Raw genomic sequence first — 27,249 nt, 5'->3', positions numbered from 1 at the left:
TAAGAGTCATCTAGACATAGGCAGAGGTTTATAAGTATACATTTAGTCTAAATCGAAGGTTTTATTGAAGGCACACATACATTTACTGTAGCCCGGTTGATTCATCACAGCACCTTTATTTTTAGACTACTCTTGCAGCATTTTTCAACCGAAATACATTTCCAATACAGTTTCGCTTCTAGATCTGAAGGTTTGTCACACCATAGTATTTCGATGTTCTTTATAATATTCGTGGCATCAACTATACTTGGATACATACTCGTAAGACCTCTTCATTGAAATCTGGAGGATGCTAAAACATGAATTAACAATTATTTTTTTAAAAAATAGGATCATGGGAGGCCAAATCCAGAGTGATTTGCGGCTTAAACAGATCAATATGTATCTCTTTGCAGATGCTTCTGGTGGAGTATACTATTGAGTAGTCCCTCCAAAATATTTCCAACAGTTTGGATATATTCGCTCAACTGCACCCACAAACTAGATCATGTAATAATATCTTAGATATTAGTTATATAGTCAAGATTGACTATAAATAGTAAACTGAGCATTAATAGCTCACACTATTGTTTGTTTGTTTTTATTAACAGTTCAAAGATTCTATGCTGATATAGCTGAAGGAAAGGAAGATTAAAGCTACCTAATAGCCGATGTGACTACTACTCTTTCTCCTGAGGAATGTTCCGGACTAACAGTGAACAGAAACATGTTGCGAGTCATACCCTGTATATATTGTGATGATAGGGTGTATTTAAAAAATAAGTTAACATCCACAATCTGATTGAAAACTAAGAGCCTTTCTTTTTTTATCTCTTTGATAACTAATCTCTCAGTTTCAAGAGTACCATCAATATGAAATAGACAGTCACTGACTATTTTTTTACAATCATTTTTACTTGTACTAATGTATAAATATTCTGTCATGATTTACTGTATTTTTTTTATAAAATGTGTTTAATATTTTATATACTTTGTTTAAATCTGTTAGACTCTTAACTGTTTTCCAATATCTATCTACCTTTACACAATACTTAAACTTATGTGCCCTTAAACATAACTTCCATCCCCAAATTATTTTCACACTCACCCCATAATCTATTTCAGCTGTCCCCCTTATCATGCATTTATGCTGCTTAAATTTTGGCTGTCAGCCCTCAAGAACCTCCCGGTGCGATTAGTATCTGTGCCATAAGAGTTAGCCCCCTATCGGTCTCCTTCCATTTCTCAACTGTCAACACGCCCCTGAGCTGCAAGTACAGAAACACAAACAGCTTTCCAATTTTGAGGCATTCATCGAGTAACGGATTTGTGATAAACTGGCCGTCCCACCAGAGCTGTCCTACCCTATCCAACCCTGCCTCAAACAACCCCTGGAACCTCAGGGGCTCCGGAAAATCATCAATGAACGCGGAGCCCTTAGATGACTGAGCAGGGAGGGCCACACTGTTACATTCCTCATATGTTTCTGTGGCTTCTACACCTCCGACCGCATACCCAAAATGGGGTGGCTCCTTACTTTCTCTGTTACTTTCCACAAGAGTACCCATAACCACTCCCCCACATTGACCAGACACAACCAGTGGTTTTCCAGGAAGACCCATAGTTTGGCCTTATCGCCCCAGAGGTAAGGCACGGTCGCCCTTATTTGAGCAGCCCTATAATAGGATGCCAGATCAGGCAATCCAACTGTAGCGGAGGTCCCAAGCACAAATCTCACTCCTACAGCTCATTTTGAAGTACCAGGAACATTCACGCCGAAATATGTGACGTATGATGAGCAAATAAACCGTTAGAGAGCCGCAGTGGGGCTCTGCCCAGTACCTATCAGACTGACAGCACCTATTGAAGTACCTGCACATAAGAAACCTTGGACAGTAAGGTACCCATTGAGGAAACCATATTGACAAGTGAGACAAAATGACGATTGTCAAAACACAATGATTGAAGAAGCCAAGAAAGTCCTAAAGGAAGACGAATTGTGATGTCACAAGAACCCAGACTGACTCACATATTAGAAGATATGACGACCTGCGAATAACGAAAAGAGACGAAACACCATGGATAAGTGACATCCTGAGTTTAAAGTGAAATGAGTGATGTCAAATGTAAGAAGCTTAGGCCATGAGCGTGATGAAGATATGCAGCTAATTTACACGTGTACATATGCATGGAACCGCAAGAAAGCTAAGAAAATCGTGAGGCTTGCTAAGCTTAGTAGTAAGATAGATTGCGGAAGCGCCACCTATACATATCTACCTCGAGAAAAAGAACTTTATATAAGTATACTTCCACTATGCACAAGAGCAGAACCGACCAAAGGTTACTTAAGGTCTCACGAAGAGAGCTCTGCAACAGGAAAATCGAGAATTAAGGAGAGAGAGAAACTCAGACGAAGGCAAGTCATGCCAAGAAGCCAAGGTCGTACCAGCTGAAATAGCCCAACAGTGGATACAATTAATGAGGAGAAGAACAGAGTATCCTACTCTGAAAGGCCAAGATAAGCCATAGGAGGCATATGGCTGATGAAAGTAAATCAAATACACAAATTACATGAAGAATAAGACCATTTCACGGTGTTGGAATCACGTGACCGAGCAAGCAGAAGGGATGAAACTTGCACACCTACGAGTGGCCTTGTGCCATGCAGATATCTGAACTTTTCAAGACCAAGAAGCAGTCTCGAGGCCAAAATACAAAGAAATAATTGACACATGACCACTTAAGTGATGAGTGATTGTTGCAATAATTGGAGGGAAACTGGGGGAGCAGACGAGCTCTCTGCACCAGGCCGGCTACTCTGCATGCTGCTAGGCTGGTGGAAAAGTATGAGTCGCGTTGATGCCAACCAAATCATAGTGGACCAAGTAATCTAGGGTCCTATAGTTAGAACAACCAATGAGACGTCGTACTTTTAGTGACATCTACAGTAGCCATTTTGAAGGAAGGGCTTAGATGCCTCACCTGACAATTTTCATCCAATCCTCTGACTATGTTACCATATACATATATAGTACCTATATTAAAGTTACCTTCCTATGACCAATAGAATTTCATGCAACATTTTAAGTGTTACACGTCAGTAATGATGAGTTTTTAGTATAAAACAGGTGTTTTTTATGAAGTTCGTTGGAGTTGTTGAAGTGAGAAGGAAGATCGAGCGATTGCTGATGTTCACGAACTCCCCGTTTTTTGTACTTGTCATTAAACGGAATCCCTTTGCCAAATTATTGAGTTGTCATTATTGATCTGATGCTAGAATATTAATCTGCATCCCCATCCGTCTCAAGGGTGCTGCTGCCTCATCTTAAAGTGCTATTGGGCAACCCCCAGCTCTATGGGTCAGTTGGGGTCCTAGCGCACACTTGGTAGTAGAGATAGGATAGTTTATCGATTAGATAAGACACCCATTGACCGTCGATATAAAGTAACTCTAGGTCCTCAGCAATATCACGAGTCCTTTGCCATCCAGCTAAGTAGGCCGAGAAGCTCCCGGTAGATAGTGGTTAGATTAAAAAGTTTAAAACCTGCAGGTTGAGGTCTGAAGGAACCTGCGTTTTCCCCCACTAACCCCTTCCCACTTCTACGAGCAGTCGATCAAGCGAAAGGCAGGAGAGGCGGTGACGAAGGCTATGATCCGGAGGATCCAGAGAGGAAAACATGCGAACGGTGAGTGAAAAAGACTAACTGCTTTGACAAAAAATTGCATGCCTTAGAACAAGTAAGGGAAGATAACGGAGGGAGGTGGGACAAAAATAATGATAGAGTAGAATATATATATATATATATATAAAGGAATATTGACTCGAGAGTAATAGAGCTAGAACGAGGATACCGGGAGGCTACCCGAGCTAGATGGAGGATACCAGGAGGATACCTGAGCAGAGAGGATACGCCCAAATACCTATGCTTTAATATAGCGGTTAGAAGAAGCTTGCATTAAAAGTCCTGAATAAAATAAGACAAAATAGGAGACCAAAAAGGTTAAAGACGTTTTTGAAGGAATGGGCTTACACTCCATCTAGGGGTAAATCACAGGGGCAGGAGATCTGTGTAGCCGGCAGGAGTCGGTCTAGTCTGTCACGTCTGTTTTTTTCTTTTTTCTCTGACGTCAAAAAAGAAGAGATTTTTGGAAGAATTAGCACGAAAATTATGCGATTGTTTGAGTAGATATTGTATAATATGAATTGATGGTTGTGTGAAAAAGACACATTTTTTTTGTGAAAAACGCGATCGGAGCTTGCGACGATTGGTGCTCGCTCATATTGTTGATTTTGTTTAAGTAACGTAACACGTAACAAAGTGTTGTGTGAGAAGAGAAATAATTTTAAGTATGGAAGATATTACACCATTAATACACTTGTGTAAACAGTTGCAACATAGAACGTAAGTGAAGACAGAGCACACAATCTTGAATATCTGGAAAGAGGTTAAAAAACCTGATCCAGTAGTAGATTGGGAAGACATAGAAGAATTCTTTCCAGAGTACGATTCAGTACCAGGCATGCCTAGCGCAAATATCGAGGATGACTACGACACCAAAAGCATCAGAGAGACGATCAATAGAATATATGAGGAAATGGGGTTAGAACAAGTACCCCAAGGGAGAGGAGAGGACGAGCGTCTTGAGAGCACTCAATTGTATGACACTGAGGACGCCTCCCAAAGTAGTAGAAATAGAGAGCTGTCCCTAGATAGGTTGACACTAAATAGGAACGAGGAAGATGAGTAGTTACACGAGTTGGGCACAGACAACATCAGATGCAGAGTGAGAGGAATATGAAGAAAAGGAAGAAGAGAGGAGACACAAAAAACACTTCTCCGGAGGAAAAGGGATAAAATGGTCAGATTCTAGCAAGTCTGCACCTAAGGCATCAGAGTCAGCCAAACAGTCACGCTGACATGAAGGAGTATCGATTGCTATACCCGGATACATCTGACATGGGAGCCATAATGACACGCAAAATGAAAGAGTCAGAAGATCCTTTGCTTTACATTCAGAATTTCCAAGACGCATGGGTGCTGGAAACGAGGGAATCGTGGGGAAAATCTATACCCGTGTTTTACCACATCTTATGCCAAGGGCTGCCAGAACAAGTACAGAAGCAGCTCAAGAAATTGGTAGGAATCGAGGCCAAGCCATGGTCTGAGATACAATTGACCATGGCTCACTATTGCAGACTTCTGCAAGAAAAGAATCGCAACAAAGAGCCTGCATGAAAAACTGAAGAGGCAAAACTAGTGGAGAAGAAATTGTCAAAATATGCCATTGAAGGGGCAATGATAATTAGCACTGACGGATCGAACATACAGCAGGTCAATAATCAACAGCAAGTCAATCAGGGCAGTAATGGGGTTTAACCGAAGAGGGAGAGGCTTTCGAGGAAGAGGATGGCAGAGTAATCAGGGAGGTTTTCAAAACATACAAAATGGCAATCAGGATATGTCACATGGGCAAATAATCAGACCACCGCCTTTATGTTGGACGTGTGGGATGACAGGGCATCTAGTGCGCACATGCAGAAGTCAAGGCATGGTGCAAACAGACCAAGGAATCAGAGAAGGAATGGTGAATCCACCTGTGTTTTTACAGCAGGGAGGAAATGGAGTTGCACAGAATCACACGGTGCAACAGCAAGCGCCAGGAGCACAGCAAAGCATGCAACCTCAGAACTTGATATGTTTTCCACAAGGACAGTCTCAACTGTCGCCGATGCAACTGTCACAGACAAAAGTGCAGGACAGGCATTGAACTCTGGAATGAAAGCCAACACTGGTTATGGAGTAAGACCATTCATGCAGCATTGGACAAGGTTATATATGGACTAGGACAGCTCACTGGGAAACATGATGTGTTCTATCCTATCGATGACACCAGACCCTCATGAGGAACCAAGGGTACATGTCTGTATAGGGGATAAAGAACACTCCTCCTTAGTTGACACGGGTGCGACACGCTCGTGCATACATGAAGGCAAGTTTTCCTTGTCCGGCGATGCCATAAATACTCAGGGCTTCACAGGAGCAACAAGTTGTGTTCCTTTTACAAATGAACTTCCAATCTCTATAGGAGAATGTGACATGAATGTACCACTGCTATATTCAAGGCAGACCCCAGTAAATATCTTGGAACGAGACCTAATGACAAAGTTAAACATGACAATCTCGTTCACGGAGAAGTGCATAGTATTTTCAACTCCAGGAATGTATTATTTGAATTTATTCAAAATTATTAGAGCATACATGGGACAAACAGCTATGAGGGCTGTCCCATTAGAACCAGAAATATTTGTGTATGGGTTACGCATACTAATGGCAGGGCTACCAGGCCTTGCAAATAAAAACATGAGAACCCCAGATGAATTTCTATTTAGGCCAAGAATAGCTATGCACGAGGAAAAGGGATAAGTATTTCCCTTGGCAATACACACAGCCATAGTGCAAGGGAAAATGGCACTGATCGATGGTTGCGATGAGGAAGGCAGACAATGGTGCAGAGTAATCGCCATTGAGGAAGGGTACAGATTGACTGACATCACTGATGACGATCTGTTTGACGAACAAACAGATGGTGAGGAAACAACAGTTGAGGTAAATCTCATTTTTTGGGTATGGATGATCAAAAGAGAAGTGCCCCAGAGAACGATGCTGGCACAGAACCGTCCTGAATATTTTGATGATGACATGGCCCAGGTGCATGTCTCAGTGTGCACCACAGACCCCTATGACGTAGGCTTACTGAAAGGAGTTGGAGAAGTGAGGATTAAATTGAAACCAGGAGCAATTTTGCCAAAAGCACGACAATATCCCATGTCTAGGGAAGCAGATGAAAGGATTTTTAAGACAATTTCTGCTATGATGGAAAAGGGCATCTTAGTGACAGAGTCGTCATGCAACACAGCGGTTTATCCGATTAAAAAAATCAAAGGGAGGGTCTTGGCATTTAATCCACGATTTGAGACCAATAAATGATATTGTTGAGGCTGAGTTCTCTCTAGTCCCTAACCTGTCCACAATCCTATGTAATATACCTGTTGAGGCACAATATTTCGCAGCGATTGACTTGAAAAATGCATTTTTCTCAATCCCATTGCACAAAGACTCACAAGATTTGACGTCAATTACATTCAGATAGATGCGTCTGAAAAGCATGAGGTTACCCGAGGGGTACTGTGAGTCTCCTTTGATTTGTAACAGGTCCTGCAGATGGACCTAAGCAATGTTCCATTAGAGAGTGTTGTCTTGCAATATGTGGATGACATCCTAATTGGCAGCACGACAGAGGAGAGGTGCAGAAACAATTCTGTTCAGCTATTGACTATATTGGCTGAGAAAGGATATAAAGTTGACAAAGAAAAGTTACAATATTGTCAGCAAGAAGTGCTGTACATAGGCCAGCTGATCTCGCATGAGGGGAAATGGGTTACCCCTGAAAGGGCAGAGGCCATATTGAACACAGCCAAGCCACACATGATAAAACAGATGCAGAGTTTTCTAGGACTTTGCAATTATGTCAGGGCATGGGTCTTTGAATACAGCTCATACATGGAAGAAGGCTTTACTGAACTCAAAAGAGCCATTTGCACGGCACCAGTTTTATGAATTCCCAATTATACAGAGGAATTCTACCTTTTTTCACACATGAATGGCAGCGTTATGACGGCAGTACTCACACAGAAAACCACATTGGAGTACAAGCCCCTGGCCTATTACAGTGGGAATTTGGACCCAGTGATGAGAGGTCATTTCCCTTGCAAACAAAGTTTAGCTGCCACAGCGTTCACCATAGAGAAAGCTACAACCATTGTGATGGGTTTCTCCATGACGTTGTTCGTCGTGCATGCACTATTTACCATTCTAGAGAAATCAAAGGGCATATTGACATCTCAGGGAGCTTCTGCTTATGAAGGGATCATATTGAATCCATCGATTAAGATAGTTCGATGCAAAATAGTGAACCCAGCTATGTTCATAGCAGAGCCAGTCACTGAGAGAGAGCCGATCCATGACTGTGCAAATTATGAGAAATTCTATGAGATTCCCAGAGTGAAAGAGAACACATTGGCAGAAGGAAAAATTGTCTTTGTTGACGGTTCTTCAAGAAGCGATCAAAATGATGGGCAAAGATATACAGGCGCCGCTGTGATGAAGCACACGGCAAATGGAGAATTTCGAGTACTCATTAGTGCACGATTACCATCTCATTATTCAGCACAGGCTGCAGAATTATTGGCGTTGATACTCGCACTCGAGAATCATGCAGACCAGGAAGTGACGGTGTACAGTGACTCCGCCTATGTGACGTTAACCGTGCATGCAGGCTTAGTGTGCTGGAAAAGGAGGGGCTTCCTCCGAGCATATGGCACGCCAGTGCAGCACGCAGCCCTATTGGATAGGCTCATTAAGGCACTACAGCTCCCAGTGGGCATAGCAGTTGTGAAATGCGACGCCCACACAAAGGGGACAGATTTTATCTTGCAAGGAAATCAAGTCGCAGACACGGAGGCCAAGCGTATGGCATCCAAGGGCAAAACCATAATGAATCTGGAAATAACTGATGTACATGAAAAAATGATTCTTGCACGAAGTGAACCTGAGGGGTATAGTAATATGGGGCAAACCCAGTTAATGGAACTCCAAGGAGAACCACCACAGGAGGAAAAGAACCTCTGGAAGCGGCAAGGGCGTTCTTTAAACCCCTCTGAAAGCTTGTGGTGACAAGACAGGACTGGTAAACCGGTGATGCCTATAGCCCTATTGAAGATAGCAATGACACATTTGCATTATCCAGCACACATGACAAGAGAATCTAGCAGCAACGATTGCTGAAGACTGGTTCATACCGAACTTAGCGGAACACGTTGCATTTTTTATAGTAAACAGTATAAACTGCCAACAGTTCACAGCTGGGCATACACTAAGAGTAATTAGAGGAGTCATCCCAAGGCTTAATTGGCCTTTTCAGCACTTGCATGTCGATTATGTCAATATGATTCAAGTATGTAGCGGGTACAGGTACCTAATTGTTGTGGTGTGTCCATTTTCTAGATGGATAGAAGCAGGTCCATGTACACACCCAGACTCTACCTGTGCGGCCACATTTCTGGTGAGAGGTATTTCCCAGGTGTGGAGTATGTGAAGTCATGAGGTCAGACAATGGTCCTCACTTTGTTAATGCAGTATTTGAGCAGATCAGCTTGCTGCTTGGTATAAAGCACAAGTTCTCGTCGGCGTATCATTCTCAATGTAATGGGATATGTGAGAAGCTCAATGGCTTGTTAAAGGAAAGGATAGCCAAGTTGAAGGTTACGCTAAGGAAGGGATGGCTGCACTGCCTTCCACTGGCACTGTATGCACTCAGAAACCAGCCTGGTTCTGACCATCTTACACCGCACGAAATAGCAACAGGCAGAAGGATGCACACTCCATTGTCACCCCGAGCTAGAGCTAGATGTGATGCCCAGCCAACAGGAGAAATCTTAGGATCTGAAATGCAAAATTACTTGAATTGCATGACATCTTGTCTTACTGTAATTTCCGGACAGCTGCAGCGACAACAAAAAGGGTGCGGGCAGCACAGAACACAGAAGGAGATGCTACAACAGACCCAATTCAAAGTCTACGTCTACCACCAGCTTTTCCTGGAGACACGGTCTTGGTGAGAAACCAGACGAGAAAGAAGTGGGACGAGCCAAGGTTCAACGGTCCATTCAGAGTGGATAACGTTACTCCCCCTGCAGTCAAACTAGAAGAAGAGCTTGGCTATTTATGGGTGACATCAAGCCATGCATCGGAGAAGGCCCCCTGCCCGCACCCCAATGCGTAGAGACTACAGACGATGGGGAAGAACCACAGCACATGCAGACGAGATCCATGACGAGGAAGGAGGACGCATGACCAGCAAAACATAGATAAGGAACTCTTGTGCAAGTTGTGGCTTAAAATTGGACATTTGCTCTGAGCAGAAAAGGGGATAAGGACACAAAAATACTGGCACTCTGTGCATCCTAGTTGCAGGGTGAAGAGAATTGCATGTATAAGCCACAACATAGTCTGTTGACTTTGAACTGAGGCATGCTGAAGCCTTGATAAGAAAGGATATGCCAAATTTTGATCGAGGACACACAAACTGGAAGAAAATACAGTATCCAGACTCGTTCCAAACAGAAGCATTATCTGGACTTAATTATGGTGTCCCACAGCAGTGACATCACTAAAGACGTTCTGAACAATTCTGACCTAGTCTTGAGGTCATACCCGTCACTAGTGGGAAGGCTCACTAGCATCACTGAATTTCTTCAAGATCCTGAAAACAAAAAAGTAATAAGGAGGCTGCTCATCGTGATCGCCAAACAGTTCCTCCTGCTTCCAGAGTACAGGGAGGACAAGACAAATGTCCCAAGCAGAGGAAGCAGCAAATAGGCTCGTCAGCGTGAAATTCTTTCGCTTAATTGAAGACTGTCCAGATCTTGTTGGGAGAAGCACTGACGTCTTGAAATTTCTTGAAGATCCTGCAAACACAGAACGTTGGAGCATAATTCTGAACAGAATCATAATCCAGGTTGCTCTTGAAGCGCACCGAAAATGTCCACATTGCAGCACGGACAAGACCAATGTCCCTGTCACCAGAAGATAGCAGATTGGCAAGCAATGTCTTCTTTCGCCCAATTGAGGACTTTCCAGAACTTGTGGGGAGGCCTTCAGGTGTTTACGTCCTCACTTTCATCAGAGACCCAGCAAACTCTACGCAGATGAGCATGCTTCTGCATGGTATTGTGATGCAGGTTGAACTTTCTAACCATCATCAGAATTTCCGGAGGAGACTAAGACTTTCCGCCGAGGGACAGATCGAGAAAGTATTGCCAGAGACTTCACTCTTGTTTGTACTATCAAGGAAACAAAATGTCTTTCGGAGTGAAATAGATAAGAGGAACAGACTGGGAGCTTATGTATTTTGAACAGGTACAGTAAAAAAGGACTTGCTGAACTTATTGCCTTAATTGACATTTTTCCCAATACAGAAAAGAGAAATGTATCCAGAAGACAATAGACAATCCATTGTCCAGACAAAGGAGGACAATTGTTCCATTACCAGCAACCAACAAGCAGAAACAGCAGAACCCAGAAATATGGTTACATAGAATGTATTAAATGTTAGTCTTCTTTCCTTAAATGATAGAGATGGGCAACTTAAACAGTAATGTTGTCGTCCCTCAAGAGGAGAGGCAATCATACTGCTCCAGAACTAAGTGCTGCCGCCTAACCTACAGAGGCATAATGTATCTGTGCATTGTATTCATCGTTGTTCTACTGTCACCGACGATTCGAACTGCAATTTTTATTGGTGCACAAAGTGTTCCGATTCCAGTGCACCCACCTAATGATGTATGCATGACACCCACAAAAGCACCTAGACCCTTTATAGTGATTCTAGTCCCTAGAAGGTCTGACAAAGGAGTGAGTGAACTTGAAATGTATGTGGTTAGCAATGACACACATGCAGTGACAAGCAAGTTGAAAAGCCGGAGACAGTGTCGGCAGAGTAAGAATGAAAAAAGGTTACTGACAACCACACGCATGCAAACAATGAGTGCACATACACCAGGTCTAGTGTTAATAACTGCAGAACCGCAGACCAAAGAAGCGGAGACGGTTGGACAACCAACGATGAGAAGCTCTCCTACAAGTGAAGTGAAAAGACAAATGGAGAAAGCTGAACTGTTAAAACAGCAAAAGCAGTTAGAGAAGAAGCCAACTGAGACAGCATTGATAAGTACCCCTGATCCAGTACTTAAAAGGGCAAGTGCAAGCCCAGCCAAAATCTCATGAGCACAGATGATAGCAGAATCAATTTGGCCGTCCATAGCCGGAGCCAGGAAAAGGCAAGAGGAAAAAGAAAAACTTGCCAGACTTTTGCCTACTCAATTGGTACAGATGAAGAGGCCTGCACCATGGATTGAGGTACCTGAGAATCCTCCAATGAGAAGAAGCTACATAGATGCTATTAAGGATGTGATGATAGCAAACTACATGAAAACGTTGAGAATAAAGAGAAGCATACAAGGAGATGACAGTGAACTAAACGACTACCTAGATAGCACAGCACACTTGGGAAATAACATATGGTACCAACACATGAAAGAAGTTGGTCGAAGAAATTCAGAGGGAGAATGCTTTGTTTGTGCACTCCTACCTTACAGCATGGGGAAGTCAAAGGTCTTCATAGCTGTGGAAACTGATGTCCAGACAGTACACTCTCTATAACACGTAGTAATGTACACCACTAGAGGCCAGTTCATGGGAAGTGATGCCTCACTGAATTGGCAACTGAAGCAACTGATCCAAGTGAGACGATTATGTCCAAGACATAGACAAGAAACAATGGAAAAACAAAACACATTGTGATCAGATATGAGAAGCCTGGAGTCAAAGGAGCAGGGATCAGAAGAGAATCAAATCACAAACTAAACGTTCAAGGGAAGACGCCAGAAGAAGTTTGAAAGTGGAAGAACAGAGGCCAAATGCAAATTTGGGGAACAGTGCTTTCACCAGACAGATGGGAAAAAGGAGTGGTGATCTGCAGAGCATGGATGGTCTTCGGTCACTACGAGCCCACCATCAACATAGTGCGAAATGGATGCAAGCCATTATGGCCAAAACTTGCAAAACTATTGATGTGGGTCGAAGACAGAGGATGACCCTTACAGATAGTGCCATTGGAGAATCTGAAATTCTGCTTCCGGAATAATGGTACAAGAAAGATGGGAGAGAATCAGAATTGTGGCCGATTCTTTGACGCTCTAGGAATCGTACACGGTACTGCAGTGATCATGGATCACTATTGGGCATGTGGATCCAAAGCATATATCAGGCTGCCGAGAAACTGGGGAGGTATATGCACAATAGTGAATGTCCATGTTCCAGCACTGGTGATCCCAAAAAGTGATCGGAATATTGACAGTTTCCAGAAAGCAGATGCTCACCTGAGGAAAAGGAGATCTGTGGAACTGATGAGCCGAATGAAGCGAGAGAATTACTTTTCTGCCAATCCATAGAAGCTTTTGATGCCATCCCATATGAACATAGACAGTTCAGTCAGACTTCTTCCGTGTCCAAGACAATTTTCATGCCAAGAATTCAGATTTCAGATAACCAGATGGGAGTTACTGCAGACCATCAACACGACCATAAAAGGATTTAATGCAATCAAAGAAGAGTTAAGGGCAATCCGACTAATGACTCTCCAGAACAGATATGTCATTGACATGATCACAGCAATGGATGGAGGTGTTTATACAAAAATTTGAGAAATATATTACACATTTATACCATCCCACGACGAAGAAAATGGAACGTTGACAGAGGCCATAGGTATGCTGACAAAAATACAGACTCAGATGATCGATGAAGCTGACAAAGTGGATGACGACAGCTGGTTTCGATCACTATTTTCATGGGTTCCACAATGGATGGCAGATGCATTCAAGTTCGTAGGAGCCCTACTAGTGATCATATTGCTTGGATTCTGTGTTAACAAGATAATAATCTCTCAGTGCCAGAAGACTGGGAAAAAGGCCATAGGGATGAAGATCATGATTGATATTGAACCAGGATAGAAGCCCAAACACCTGACTGATGAAGAAATTAGAAACTTTGTGAAAGCTAGCATTCATGCACCAGAGGGAACCAAGTTTTGGTATCCAAGGAAATACAGAAACTATGCGGGGAGATGGCTCTATTGCAGTCCAAATGGACAATGTCAACTTATTACATGGAATAAGGATGAACATGTGAGAACAGCAGGAAGCTTGAAGGGAGTCATAAAAATATAGACCCCAAATAGACATTTCTTCAGACCTTCATGGTGGAGCCAGAAGATGAAGTAAAAGTGGACCCAGAAGATGAAGTGAAAGTGAATACAGAGGATGCAGAAAAGATGGATACAAAAGAAGTGAAAGTGGTTGATGAATCACCCAGAGGGGAGAGTGTAGAGGAGGTCCCAAGCACAATTTGCACTTCTACCGCTCATTTTGAAGTACCAGGAACATTCATGCCGAAATATGTGTCGTATGACGAGCAAATAAACCAGCAGAGAGCCGCAGTGGAGCTCTGCCCTGTAACTATCAGACTGACAGCAATTATTGAAGTACCTGCAGATAGGAAACCTTGGACAGTAAGGTACCCATTGAGGAAACCATATTGACAAGTGAGACAAAATGATGATTGTGAAAACAATGCCTGAAGAAGCCAAGAAAGTCCTAAAGGAAGACGAATGGTGACGTCATAAGAACCCGGACTGACTCACATATAGAAGATACGACAACCTGCGAATGACGAAAAGAGACAAAACACCAATGATAAGTGACATCCTGAGTTTAAAGTGAAATGAGTGATGTCAAATGTAAGAAGCTTAGGCCATGAGCATGATGAAGATATGCAGCTAATGTACACGTGTACATATGCATGGAACCGCAAGAATGCTAAGAAAATCGTGAGGCTTGCTAAGCTTAGTAGTAAGATAGATTGCGGCAAGCGCCACCTATACATATCTACCTCAAGAAAAAGAACTTTATACAAGTTTACTTCCACTAGGCACAAGAGCAGAACCGACCAAAGGTTACTTACGTTCTCACGAAGAGAGGCCCGCAACAGGAAAATCGAGAATTAAGGAGAGAGAGAAACTCAGACGAAGGCAAGTCATGCCAAGAAGCCAAGGTCGTACCAGCTGAAATAGCCCAACAGTGGATACAATTAATGAGGAGAAGAACAGAGTATCCTACTCTGAAAGGTCAAGATAAGCCACAGGAGGCAGATGGCTGACAAAATTAAATCAAATACACAAATTACATGAAGAATAAGACGATTTCAGTGTGTTGGAATCACGTGACCGAGCAAGCAGAAGGGATGAAACTTTCACACCTACCATGGCCTTGTGCCATGCACAGATATCTGAACTTTTCCAGACCAAGAAGCAGTCTCAAGGCCAAAATACAAAGAAATAATTGACACATGACCACTGAAGTGATGAGTGATTGTTGCAATAATTGGAGGGAAACTGGGGGAGCAGACAAGCTCCTTGCACCTGGCCGGCTACTCTGCACGTTGCTAGGCTGGTGGAAAAGTATGAGTGGGGTTGATGCCAACCCAATCATAGTGGACCAAGTAATTTAGGGTCCTATAGTTAGAAGAACCAATGAGACGTCATACTTTTAGTGACATCTACAGTAGCCATTTTGAAGGAAGGGCTTAGATGCCCCACCTGACATTGTTTATCCAATCCCCTCACTTTGTTACCATATACAGATATAGTACCTTGTGGGAAATAACCTTCAGGAGACAGGCAGGTGCTGAGAATTATATTTATTCCAACTGGATAAAGGGTCCTTAACAAATCAAAACGTAATGTCCTCTGGTTCACTTCACCAGTGTTTGATCCCTTCAGAATACGGTGAGGCAGTCCTCAAGCTTATACTATATCGTGGTGTCTGGATAGGCCCACCACTCTGGCCTTCGTTCCTCCTCTTCGTTCCTTCCCTGAAAAATGAGAGAACCTCGTCAGTTTCTTTTGGCTGGCTTTTATGGGCTACCTTAGCATCAAGCCCCCACCAATCGCCATCAGCCCTGACCAGCAGGCATCCTATTGGCTGCTGCCGTGTTGACCCGCCTCCCATAAAGGCTGCCGTGCCTGCATGATCCCATCCATTCCGCTGGGAACTGTTGAGGCAATCACGTGACCCAAAATATGGTCGCGTTGGGTATGGGTGGGCCCTGGCTCGAGGCGTTTTCCAGCCGCGATCCGCGGCACGCTGAAGGGCTGGTCGCCCCCCTTCCTTGTCAGGGAGGGTCTCCGTTCCCCTCCCGTCCCTAGGTCTGGGATCTCCCACGGGCGAATGCGGCAGCGACGCGCCGCGTCCCCGAGCAACAGCCCGCCCTCCGGCAGGTAAGTGCAACGGTGACACGCCGCGTCGCTGAGCATCGGCTCGGGCTTCCCCGCTGCCGGCGCAGGCGACCGCCGCGAGAGGAGCGGCCGGTCCGCTGCCTCGGCTCTGGGTGCCCCCAATCCCAGGTGCGCCCATCACCCCCTGCGGGGGCCAATGCGCATCCCCAGGTGCGCCCATCACCCCCTGCGGGGGCCAATGCGCATCCCGACACATACCCACCCCAGTCCCAGTCCGATCGGGCCGGGAAGCACACCTAGACAGGTAATCAGCCACCATCTGGAACCGGGCCGGTTTGTGAAGCGTGAGGAAGTCAAAAGGTTGTAGAGACAAAAACCAGCGGAGCACCCTCTGATTAGTGTCTTTATGCTGCGCAAGCCATTGCAAGGGAGCATGGTCCGTGTACAAGGTGAACCGGCGACCCAACAGGTAGTATCTGAGGGAGTCGACGGCCCATTTGATCGCCAGACATTCCTTCTCTATAGTGGAGTATGCAGCCTCATGTGGCAGCAGTTTCCGGCTGATGAAGCATACAGGACGCAGATCACCCCCCCTGGTCCTGCGAGAGCACAGCCCCCAAACCCTGGTTTGAGGCGTCCGTTTGTAGATAGAAGTGTTGTTGGAAGTCTGGACAACAAAGAACAGGGTTTGAAGAAATCCTAAGTTTCAGGTGTTCGATGGCGGCCAAGGCGTCCTTGTTGTTTGTCAGGTTTGGAGCACCCTTGAGCCTCAAAGCATCGGTCAAGGGGGCAGCCACAGAAGAAAAGTCAGGTATGAACCTCCTGTAATACCCAACGAGCCCCAAGAAAGCCCGGATCTGCTTCCTATTGGTGGGAGTCGGAATGTCAAGTATCGCCTGAGTCTTGGATAGTTGCGGTTTCAGGACACCCCCACCTACTATATGTCCCAGATACTTGGTTTCGCGAGTTCTGATCGTGCTTTTCTTTGGGTTTATATGTAAACCCGCCTTGTGCAGATCGGTCACCACCGCTTTCAGATGATTCAGATGAGCTTCCCAGGATTCGCTGTAAACCACAATGTCGTCAAAATAAGCTGCCGCATATCCGTCATGTGGTCGTAGGATGATATCCATTAGCCTTTGGAACGTGGCGGGGGCGCCGTGTAGTCCAAAGGGTAGGACCTTGTAATGATACAGTCCCTTCGGCGTGGAAAAGGCAGTTTTCTCCTTGTCCTGGGAGCGCAAGGGAATTTGCCAATATCCCTTGGTTAGATCTAAAGTGCTTAGAAACAGGGCCGCTCCGAGGCCTTCCAAGAGCTCGTCCATGCGTGGCATCGGATACGCTTCGTACTGAGAAATAGAGTTCAGTTGTCTGTAGTCCATACAGAAGCGTGTGGATCCGTCCGGCTTGGGAACTAGCACTATGGGGGAGGACCATACACTGTTGGATTGCTCTATAATGTCCATCCGCAGCATTTCGTCCACTTCGGCCGTGATGATCAGTCGTCTGGCTTCGGGGATCCGATAGGGCCTAAGCCTTATAGTCCGTCCGGGCTCTGTGTTGATCCCGTGTTCTAACAGACTGGTGCGACCGGGCAACGTAGAAAAGGCATCGGCGTAGGGAGATAATTTGTCCATGACATCTGCTTTCATGTCCGGAGAGACGACGTCGCCCCAATTGATGGCTCCGAGGGTATCGGGAACGGTGTTCACGGTTTCCTCTGAACCTGGTTCCTCGGGTTCTGCGAACGCACTCATACTTGGTTCGTTCCACTCTTTTAACAAGTTGGCGTGGTATACCTTGTCGGTGGTGGTCCTGTCAGGTTGATGCACCCGATATGTGACTGGGCTGAGTACGTCGGTGATCTCGTATGGACCTCGCCATCTGGCCAATAACTTGTGGGCAGAGGTAGGTAAGAGTACCAGTACTCTGTCCCCAGGTTTGAAAGTTCTCATCCGACTTCCCTTATTGTAGTTCTTTTCTTGGGACGATTGAGCCTGGTCGAGGTTGGCTTCGGCCAAGGCGCGTAGAGCCGTTAGATGGGTTTTTAGCTCCTCTGTGTATTCCGTGAGTGACATCTCCTCGCTGGCTTCCCATTCCTCCTTCACCAGATCCAATATTGTCCTGGGTTGCCTTCCGAATAGGAGTTCGAAAGGGGAGAAACCAGTGGACGATTGGGGTGTGTCCCTTAACACCATCAATACCAGAGGCAACACCCGATCCCAATTCTTGGCGTCTGGTCCCGTCACTCTCCTCAGCATTTTCTTGATGGTCTGGTTATACCGTTCGACCAGCCCATCTGTCTGGGGATGGTATACCGAGGTCCTTAGTTGTTTGATCTGGAGTCGTTCGCATACCTGTCTTAAGAGGACAGACATGAAATTCGTGCCTTGGTCCGTGATTACTTCCGAAGGCAGCCCCACCCGAGCAAAAAACGGGATAAGCTGGTCGCACAGAACCCTGGCCGATGTCCCTTTTAATGGAAATGCTTCCGGGTATCGGGTGGCGTAGTCGACGATCACTAACAGATATTTGTACCCCCTGCTAGCGGGTTCCAAAGGACCGACGATGTCCATACCGATCCTCTGGAAAGGAACCGTTATGAGAGGCATTTTCTGCAGCGGCGCCTTTGCTGGTAGGACACCGCTGGTCAACTGACATGTAGGGCAGGTTTTACAGAATTGGGCCACTTCTCCATAAATGCCCGGCCAGTAGAAACGTTTCAACAGGTTTTGCTGGGTCTTGAGGGAAGCCATATGCCCGCCGCAAGGATGGTTGTGAGCCAGTTGTACCACTAGGGTACGATGTTTTTTCGGCAGCACCAACTGCTCCTTGGCGACCCCGTCTTCGCCCTTATATCTGCGATACAGCAGACCCCGGCGTAGTAGGAACCCCGGTCCCCTGGCTAGATCTGGTTCCCCTTCTTGCGTTGCCCTTTCTCTTGCCACCCGTAGAGTCGGGTCGGTTAGGGTTTCCCCCCTAATGGTGTCTTCATTCTCCTCCAAACTCCAGTTGATGGGTCTGGTCATGTAGCTAGCCTGACACCATTCCATCTGGGTTCGCCTTTTCCGTCACTGCAAGGGGCCCCGGGAAGTGGATTCCGTCCCTGGGGTATTGGGCTCGGGCGGAGGGTCCTTCCTATCCTCCAGAGCCTTCAAGGCGTGTTCAAACCCGGGGAGGTCAGTTCCTAACACCACCGGGGCAGGTAGACATGGCAGGACGGCAGCCTTCAAGGGAGTGGTTGTGTCGTTTAGTTCTACCACCACCTTCTTCATTGGGTAACATTTTACATCCCCGTGAATACACCTGATAGGCACTGTTATGTTAGACAAGTATGGTGTGCTACTCACGGTTGGTGCAATGGCGGTCTGTCGGCTGCCGCTGTCGAGTAGAGCACGCGAAGGTCTGCCATCCACCCTAATGTCCACCACGTAGGGTCCCGGGATGCTCTCCTCCGCTCCCGGATTCAGGTACCCGATGTCCATCGGTTCAGCTGTTCTCCTTCTGGGGCAAAACCTGGCAATATGCCCCCTGTCGTTACACTCGTAGCATTGTGGTTGCTTGTAACCAGGCGCTGCTAATGGATGTTTTTCCTCGACTCCTGTCTTCTTGTCTTCAGGCTTTCTGGGGGTGTCGTCAGCATGTCTCCATCTCGTGGTCAGGGTTCTGCCGCCCCTAAATGCAAGGGGATCGGACATTGGGATCGCTATCCGGGCTGTTACCGCAGTTGGCTGTAGCTTCTGGTGGCCCGCCTTCTGGTATGCCGAGGCAATATCCACCGCCTCAGTCAAGGTGGGTCGGTGGTGCTGCCTGACCCACCTCTGCATCTGTCCGGGCAGGGCTTCGATGAACTGCTCCAGGATTATTTTGTCAAGAATGGGTTGATTAGCAGGGGTTGGAGGAAGTAGCCATTTCTCGACCAAGTCCTTTATCCGGTAGTACAACTGGCACGGGTTTTCCCCCACCCTGAGTCTGGTCTCTCTCAGCTGTATCCGGTAGGCTTCTTCGTCCAAGCCTAGACGATCCAGAACCGCGGCCTTAATTTCCCCGTAAGGTGTACTGCCGTTGGGGTTCACCGCCTGGTAGGCACCCTGCATCACCCCAGAAAGAAGAGGGGCGACGTACTGTCCCCAACGGTCGGGAGGCCATTGGGCATTTCTGGCGATCCTCTCGAAACTGGTGAAAAAGAAGGCAGGGTCTTCCCCCTCCTTGTATTTCTGGAGCAGAGCAGACGGCACCAGTGGTTGGTTTCTGGCATTGGCCACCACATCCGTGAGGCGGGCTATGGTCTCGTGTTGTTTGTCCTGGGCTGTGGTTTGTAGGGAGCCCTGTAACTGGATGGCTTGCTGAAAAGCTTGCCTATCTGCGGCCGCTTGTTGGGTTTGCAGTTGTACTAACTGCTGCAGTTGCTGCTGCCCCTCCGATAGGGTCTTGATCAGTGCCTCCATGTCGTTGTCGATCCCACCTTCGTCGCCAGTGTGGGAAATAACCTTCAGGAGACAGGCAGGTGCTGAGAATTATATTTATTCCAACTGGATAAAGGGTCCTTAACAAATCAAAACGTAATGTCCTCTGGTTCACTTCACCAGTGTTTGATCCCTTCAGAATATGGTGAGGCAGTCCTCAAGCTTATTCTATATCGTGGTGTCTAGATAGGCCCACCACTCTGGCCTTCGTTCCTCCTCTTCGTTCCTTCCCTGAAAAATGAGAGAACCTCGTCAGTTTCTTTTGGCAGGCTTTTATGGGCTACCTTAGCATCAAGCCCCCACCAAACGCCATCAGCCCTGACCAGCCGGCATCCTATTGGCTGCTGCCGTGTTGACCCGCCTCCCATAAAGGCTGCCGTGCCTGCATGATCCCATCCATTCCGCTGGGAACTGTTGAGGCAATCATGTGACCCAAAATATGGTCGCGTTGGGTATGGGTGGGCCCTGGCTCCAGGCGTTTTCCAGCCGCGATCGGCGGCACGCTGAAGGGCTGGTCGCCCCCCTTCCTGGTCAGGGAGGGTCTCCGTTCCCCTCCCGTCCCCAGGTCTGGGATCTCCCACAGGCGAATGCGGCAGCGACGCGCTGCGTCCCCGAGCAACGGCCGGCCCTCCGGCAGGTAAGTGCAACGCTGACACGCCGCGTCGCTGAGCATCGGCTCGGGCTTCCCCGCTGCCGGCGCAGGCGACCGCCGCGAGAGGAGCGGCCGGTCCGCTGCCTCGGCTCTGGGTGCCCCCAATCCCAGGTGCGCCCATCACCCCCTGCGGGGGCCAATGCGCATCCCCAGGTGCGCCCATCACCCCCTGCGGGGGCCAATGCGCATCCCCAGGTGCGCCCATCACCCTCTGCGGGGGCCAATGCGCATCCCGACATACCTATATTAAAGTTACCTTCCTATGACCAATAGAATTGCATGCAACATTTTAAGCGTTACACGTCAGTAATGACAAGTTTTTAGTATAAAACAGGTGTTTTTTATGAAGTTCGTTGGTGTTGTTGAAGCAAGAAGGAAGATCGAGTGACTGCTACTGTTCACGAACCCCCCCCGTTTTTGGTACTTGTCATTAAACAGACTCCCTTTGCCAATCTATTGAGTTGTCATTATTGATCTGATACTAAAGTATTAATCTGCATACGCAGCCATCTCAAGGGTGCTACTGCCGCATCTTAAAGTGCTATTGGGCAGCCCCCAGCTCTATGGGCCGGTTGGGGTCCTAGTGCACACAACACACCCAGAATTCTTGGGGAGGATCAACATGTCATAAGGAATGCATTATTTCCTTCCTTGCCACAAGAAGCACAACATCCTACACTTAGTCTCTTTCAAGAAGAGCTATTGGACTTGGAATGGCAACATCAGAAACAAGTTTAAAATTTATGAACTAGGTTCATCTTCATCGCATTCAGTCTCCACATCCATGACAGCATGAGGGTAGCCCATGTACCTAGGTCTTCAATGTTTTTACCAACAAAGGTGTGAAATACATCTCAACCAACCACGGTCATTGTCATCCTTACCCCCACATACTTAAGGCTGATTTTATCACCAAGTCCCCCACCCCACCCCAGTACTTGAGACTGATTCTCTGAATCTCAAACTGAAACTCCTCCAAGTCCCCTATATCTGACTCAATGTCTCTGCAAGTGGACAAATAAATTATTTTTTAACATTCACTGTAAAACCGAGAGCGCACCATATCTCACCACCACTGATAACTTCTGGTATAGAATCACAGAGTTCCCAGAGACAAAACATAATTTAATCTGCGTACATTTCCAGCTTAAATTCAGTCTCCTACATGCATACCTTTTAATCCAACATAATGTTGAATACTTTCTGTGAACAGCTCCAAAGACAATGCAAAAAGGAGAGGGAAAGCAGGCACCCCCGTCTAATCACCTTGCATAGGTCAAATTCCCTCAACTTCCTCCCGTTGACCACCACCCATGCATTGGGAACTGGATACAAGGCCATGATTCCATTAAGAATTTGTTTCCCAAACTCACATTTTCCCCAACACCTCATATAAGTGCCAATTCACCCAATCAAAAGCATTTTCAGCTTCAAGCGACAACAGAATTGAATCCTCACCATACCCACCGAGAAGGCTCATCAAATTGAGCATCTTTCTGATAGTATTTGTCTCCCCGGGATAAAACCAACCTGGTCTAAGTGTATCCTTTTTGGAAGTAAGCCTTCAAACCTGGTTGCCAGCGACCTCGTACAGACTTTGGAATCTACATTCAAAAGGAATATCGATCGATAAGATGCAATCCCTGGGGTCTCAACCCTCCCCTGTTGTGTATGACTGCAACCAATGTCTTTCTAAATGACAGCGGGCCGTCCCCACCTCCAGAATGTGGTCGAATAACTTGCCAAAAATAGCAAGGCCAGTCGTGAATATTTTTTTTTTATAGAACCCTATCGAATAGCCATCCTCCCCCGTGGCCTAACCTGCTGGCATAGCAGCTTTTACCTCATCTTCTGCAATGGGTAAATCTACCTGTGCTCTCTCCTCCTATGTTAGTATAGGGAGAGAAAGGTCAGAAGTAGTATCGCCTGATCTCCGCTACCGACACCCCACTCTCTTGATCATATAACTGCGTAAAACCTTGAAAAAGCATCACCAACTTCCAACAGAGTACTGTGCGCTCCCCACCAACCTCCTTTAACTCATCAACCCACCTAGCCACCCTTTAGGCCAACATTGAATCCGCTTTGTCCCACTTTTTCATAGAGTATTTGCTTCAGGATCCATAACTTCTTGGCCGTGTGCTCTGTCGCCAGGGATTTCAGTTCTTGCCTCTTTTGCTTTAAGGCTTGGAAAGCATCCACTTCCCTCTCACCGCCACACCTTACCTGCTGCAAAGTGGTTTCTAATGAGGCCCTCTCCCTGTTTTTCCTAACCCCTTTTGGTTTGAGGAGACCCCTCCATGTGGCTTTACCAGCTTCCCAGATTGTACAAAGTTGCATTTATCCTTTTTGATCAACTTGAAATACTCAGTGATCTCTTTTGCCTAGAATTCGGCAAAAAACAGATCTTTTCAGATGGAGTCCTTGCATTTCCATTCAAATTCTCTTCTCCACAAACCTTCCACACACATGTCCATGCTCACCAAGTCATGGTCCATCCAGGAAATTGGCTGAATCACACAATCCTGGTCCAGAAAACTGCTCCCTTGTTCACAAACAAGTAATCAATTCTGGTATAAGTGACATATGGCAGTGAGAAGAAAGTGGACTCCATGACCCCCGGACTTCGCAGTCTCCACACATCAATTAACCCCTGTGTATCTAGTACCGCCTGTAACCCTTCTCCACCCTTTTCACTAAACCGGGACCATCCTGCCCTATAGGGACAGCCTGTCCTTATTCAGATCCTCCCACGTATTAAGATCACCTCCCACTATGAGAGGGCCCACCGCTGCCCAGAGTACAATTTCCATTGCTTGTCTGCAAAACACTGCTTGACCCCGATTCGGACAATACAATGTTGCTATAGTCACTTGAGCCTCACCAAGAGTCCCTGGTACCACGAGTACCCCTACCCTCCATGGGCCGGACTATTTTTGCCACCTTAAATGTGAGCGTCTTATGGATTTTATGGAGGACAACCCCTCCCCCCCTGCCTCTCTTAGCTGACCTGGAGGCCGAGAAACCTGTCCAACCTGGGAAACCACCAACTTATAATACTCTCCTCCAATCCCCTCAGCAGAGTCTCCTGAACCAACAAAATGTCCAGTTCACATTGTCTGATCTCCCTAGCCACCAGAGACCTTTTGGAGAATTCAGACCCTTGACCTTCAGCGCACCAACCCTCACTTTACTCTTCCACACTTCTTTTAACTGAGCCATAGACGTCCTGGTTCTCCTTTCATGGCACCTCTAATCCGACCCATACCTCCAGTGAACAAATGAGTGCTAGTACAATTTGTCCTCTCCTTCCATTGCTGAATCCAGGCCCCCGCTGCCCTCCCCGTTCCAATCCCCCTTCCAAAATCCAAAATCCTGTACCAACACAGCAGAAGACCCATCAACCACTGTACCCCTTTCACAACAGGTCACAAACACTCCTTTCCATGGAAATCCCCACCTTCCTCATCGAACACACCCATCACAGCAACCACAGAGGGCCGAATCATCAACCTTCACTTAGTGGGAGACAGTCTCTCCATTCTAAAAAATGTTCTGCCCCCAGTACTCTTTTTCTTGGTGTGGGTCGCTGTGGGAGATCCCTCTTTTTGGTGAAACGTCAATCAACATCAGTTTCCATCTACAACATGCAATTCCATTAAGTGTTCAAAGATCTTCTCACATTGTCACCCTGTAATCGTCCACTCTGGCCTCAAATAACAATGCAAAGGGAAAGCTCCATCGATATCCTATCCCTTGATCAGTCAGTCAGATCGTAAATTGACGGCAGTCCCTCCTCCTGGCTAACGTAAAGTCCAAATCCTGGAAAATCTTAAGCGATTCCCCTATTGGATATCCTCGAGTTGTTTGCCGTTCCTCAGCACAGCCGTCTTTTCTCTGTAATATTGGAAATGCACAACTATCGACTTTGGGCTTCCACCACGACCTGCCCCAGCTCTGTGTGCCCACTGTGTGACACTCCCCAAAACCCCTCTTCTCGAAATGTGACATTCACAATTTCCTTAACTTTCTTTTTCATATCCCTCAGGGTCTCTACCGTCGATTCCTTCAAGTCGATCACCCTCAGATTGTTCTCCTTTCATGATTTTCCAAGTCATCCACCTTCAATTGCACTTCCGCTTCTTTCTCTTCCAGGGCCAATACTCTTGCATCATTTTATTTCAAGCATATCGCCCCTTAAGCTAATTCTCCTGACCCTGACATTTGTTTTCCAAAACATCCACTCTGCCACAGAGATCCGCAATCAAAGATTGAATATCTTCCCTCAGCGCTTTTTTCTTCTGGAGTATACCAGTTATGTCCTCCTTTGTGGCCAAGTGAGCCTGCGCCCAGTCCGCCCTCCCTAGCCGTACCTGTACCTCTACAGGGACTGGATCCCTTTCCATGCCTTCACACCCCTCTTAGGATCCAGGATTCAGTAGTGCACACCCGGGACAAGTACACCCACCCAGTCCAGGTTGGCAGAGCAGCCCCAGCAATTTCCCAGTAACAAGGGTTGCTCTCCTGCCAGCCGTATTCCTTATTGAGTTCAATCAGCCGTACCTTCACTGCACCTGTGATGTATGCTTTGGCTGGTGAACTTTTCCAGGGAAAAGTACTGCTTCCACCTCCATTCCACACTTCCCAGTGTGAGGGTCAGTGCCCTCTTGCTAGATTAATCTGATATAGTTTGCACAGTTCGAGGGCGGGGCGGTGCAGACATCACCCCTTAATCCTCCATAGACCAACTGTAGCCTTCCTGCGCCCGATCCGAGTGCTGGATCAGTCCTGGGCTCTCCTACTTCTACGCCATCCTTCTCGGAGCTAGGTTTCCCCGCGGGAACGTCCTCGCGGGATTCCCCCTCTGAATATGACGGCAGCCGAGAGGCCCCAACCATTCATCAGTTATCCCAGGAGCACAGTAGGATCCCTTGCCGAGCCGCTGCAGTCCACTGCCCATCTTCTACGCCTCACTCCACCACCCAGGAACGTTGTTAGGAGCAGTCTTTCGCTATGTATATCACATCTATATTGGGGAATTATGGAGCCAATGTTTTATTTTATTCATTTGTAAGGCGCTTGTACAGCAAGACAGTGTTTCAAAGCGCCACAAGGGAAGGGAACAAGGGGCAAAAATAAACAATGGAAAGAACAATGAATACATAGAACAAAAAACTAGTGGTCCTACTAAGCTTTGGGATATTCGGAGCGTGCAAGTGCAGTGAAAGAAAAGGGAAACGGGGGGGTGGGGTGAGTCAAAGTGCTATTAGGTTCCCCTAGGGGAAGAAGTGCCAGAGGTGCCCGTTGGGGGGGGAACAAGTGCGTGCATGGGCGGAGACAACCCAGGGTAAGAGGGTGGTCTACAACCCAACAGGTAAGTGCGCAGTGGAGGAAAAACCATCTGACAGGCGGTGTGGGCCCAGTGGGTAGTGCAGGGAGATGCTGGAGGCAATTGGGCAGAAGGCCAGGAGATTGGACTCTTGGGGACCAGTCTGCCAATCTCAGTGACAGAGGGGACGGTTAGCACAGGAGAGGGAAGGAGGAGGAGAAGAGAAAGATTTTGCGTTTTTTGCGTAACTTGAAGTGGTCCGGTTCAAGAGAGAGGGAGACTGTTCCATAGGAGGGAGCCAGCTGAGGAGAGAGATCTGTCCCCAGCTCACTGGTTGGAGAAGCGTTTGATCAACAGAGAGTAGGAGCCAGAAGATCGGAGGGATCTGGAGGGAGAGTATTTACTATGAGAGTTGCAGATAGTGTGGTCCCAGGCCCCAGACAGCCTTGTTGATGATGCAAAGGTCTTGAATTTGATCCTTGCAACAACTGGGAGCCAGTGGAGGGATTCTAGAGCTGGAGAGATACAGTCCAAGTGCTTGAGGCCAAGGATACATCTTGCAGCCCTATTCTGGATTAGTTGAAGAGGACAGAGCAAAGAAAGAGGCAGGTAGAGGAAGGGGCTGTGGCAGTAATCTAGCCTGGAGAGGAGCAGAGCTCTAGAGACATTCAACGACTGGGGGAAGGTGAGGAAAGGCAGAATGCCTCCAAGGGGAAAGTGGGACTTCTTGGCAAGGTCCAAGAGGTGAGGAGTAAAGGGAGAGGAGCCAAAGATGACCCAGAGATTTCTGGCCTCAGTGGAAGGAGATGGAGGTGAGCCCATAGAGGGCGACCAGAGTGCAGGAGGGAAACAGGGAGCAGGTGTCCCGATAGGCAGGATCTCAGTCTTACTGGCATTAAGACAGAGA

The sequence above is a fragment of the Ambystoma mexicanum genome, chromosome 5q, assembly GCF_040938575.1.
Source record: "Ambystoma mexicanum isolate Mex_15411 chromosome 5q, UKY_AmexF1_1, whole genome shotgun sequence".
In the NCBI taxonomy this organism is placed as follows: Eukaryota; Metazoa; Chordata; class Amphibia; order Caudata; family Ambystomatidae; genus Ambystoma; species Ambystoma mexicanum.
The sequence above is the reverse complement of the archived record's forward strand: the minus strand, read 5'-3'. Positions refer to the sequence as shown.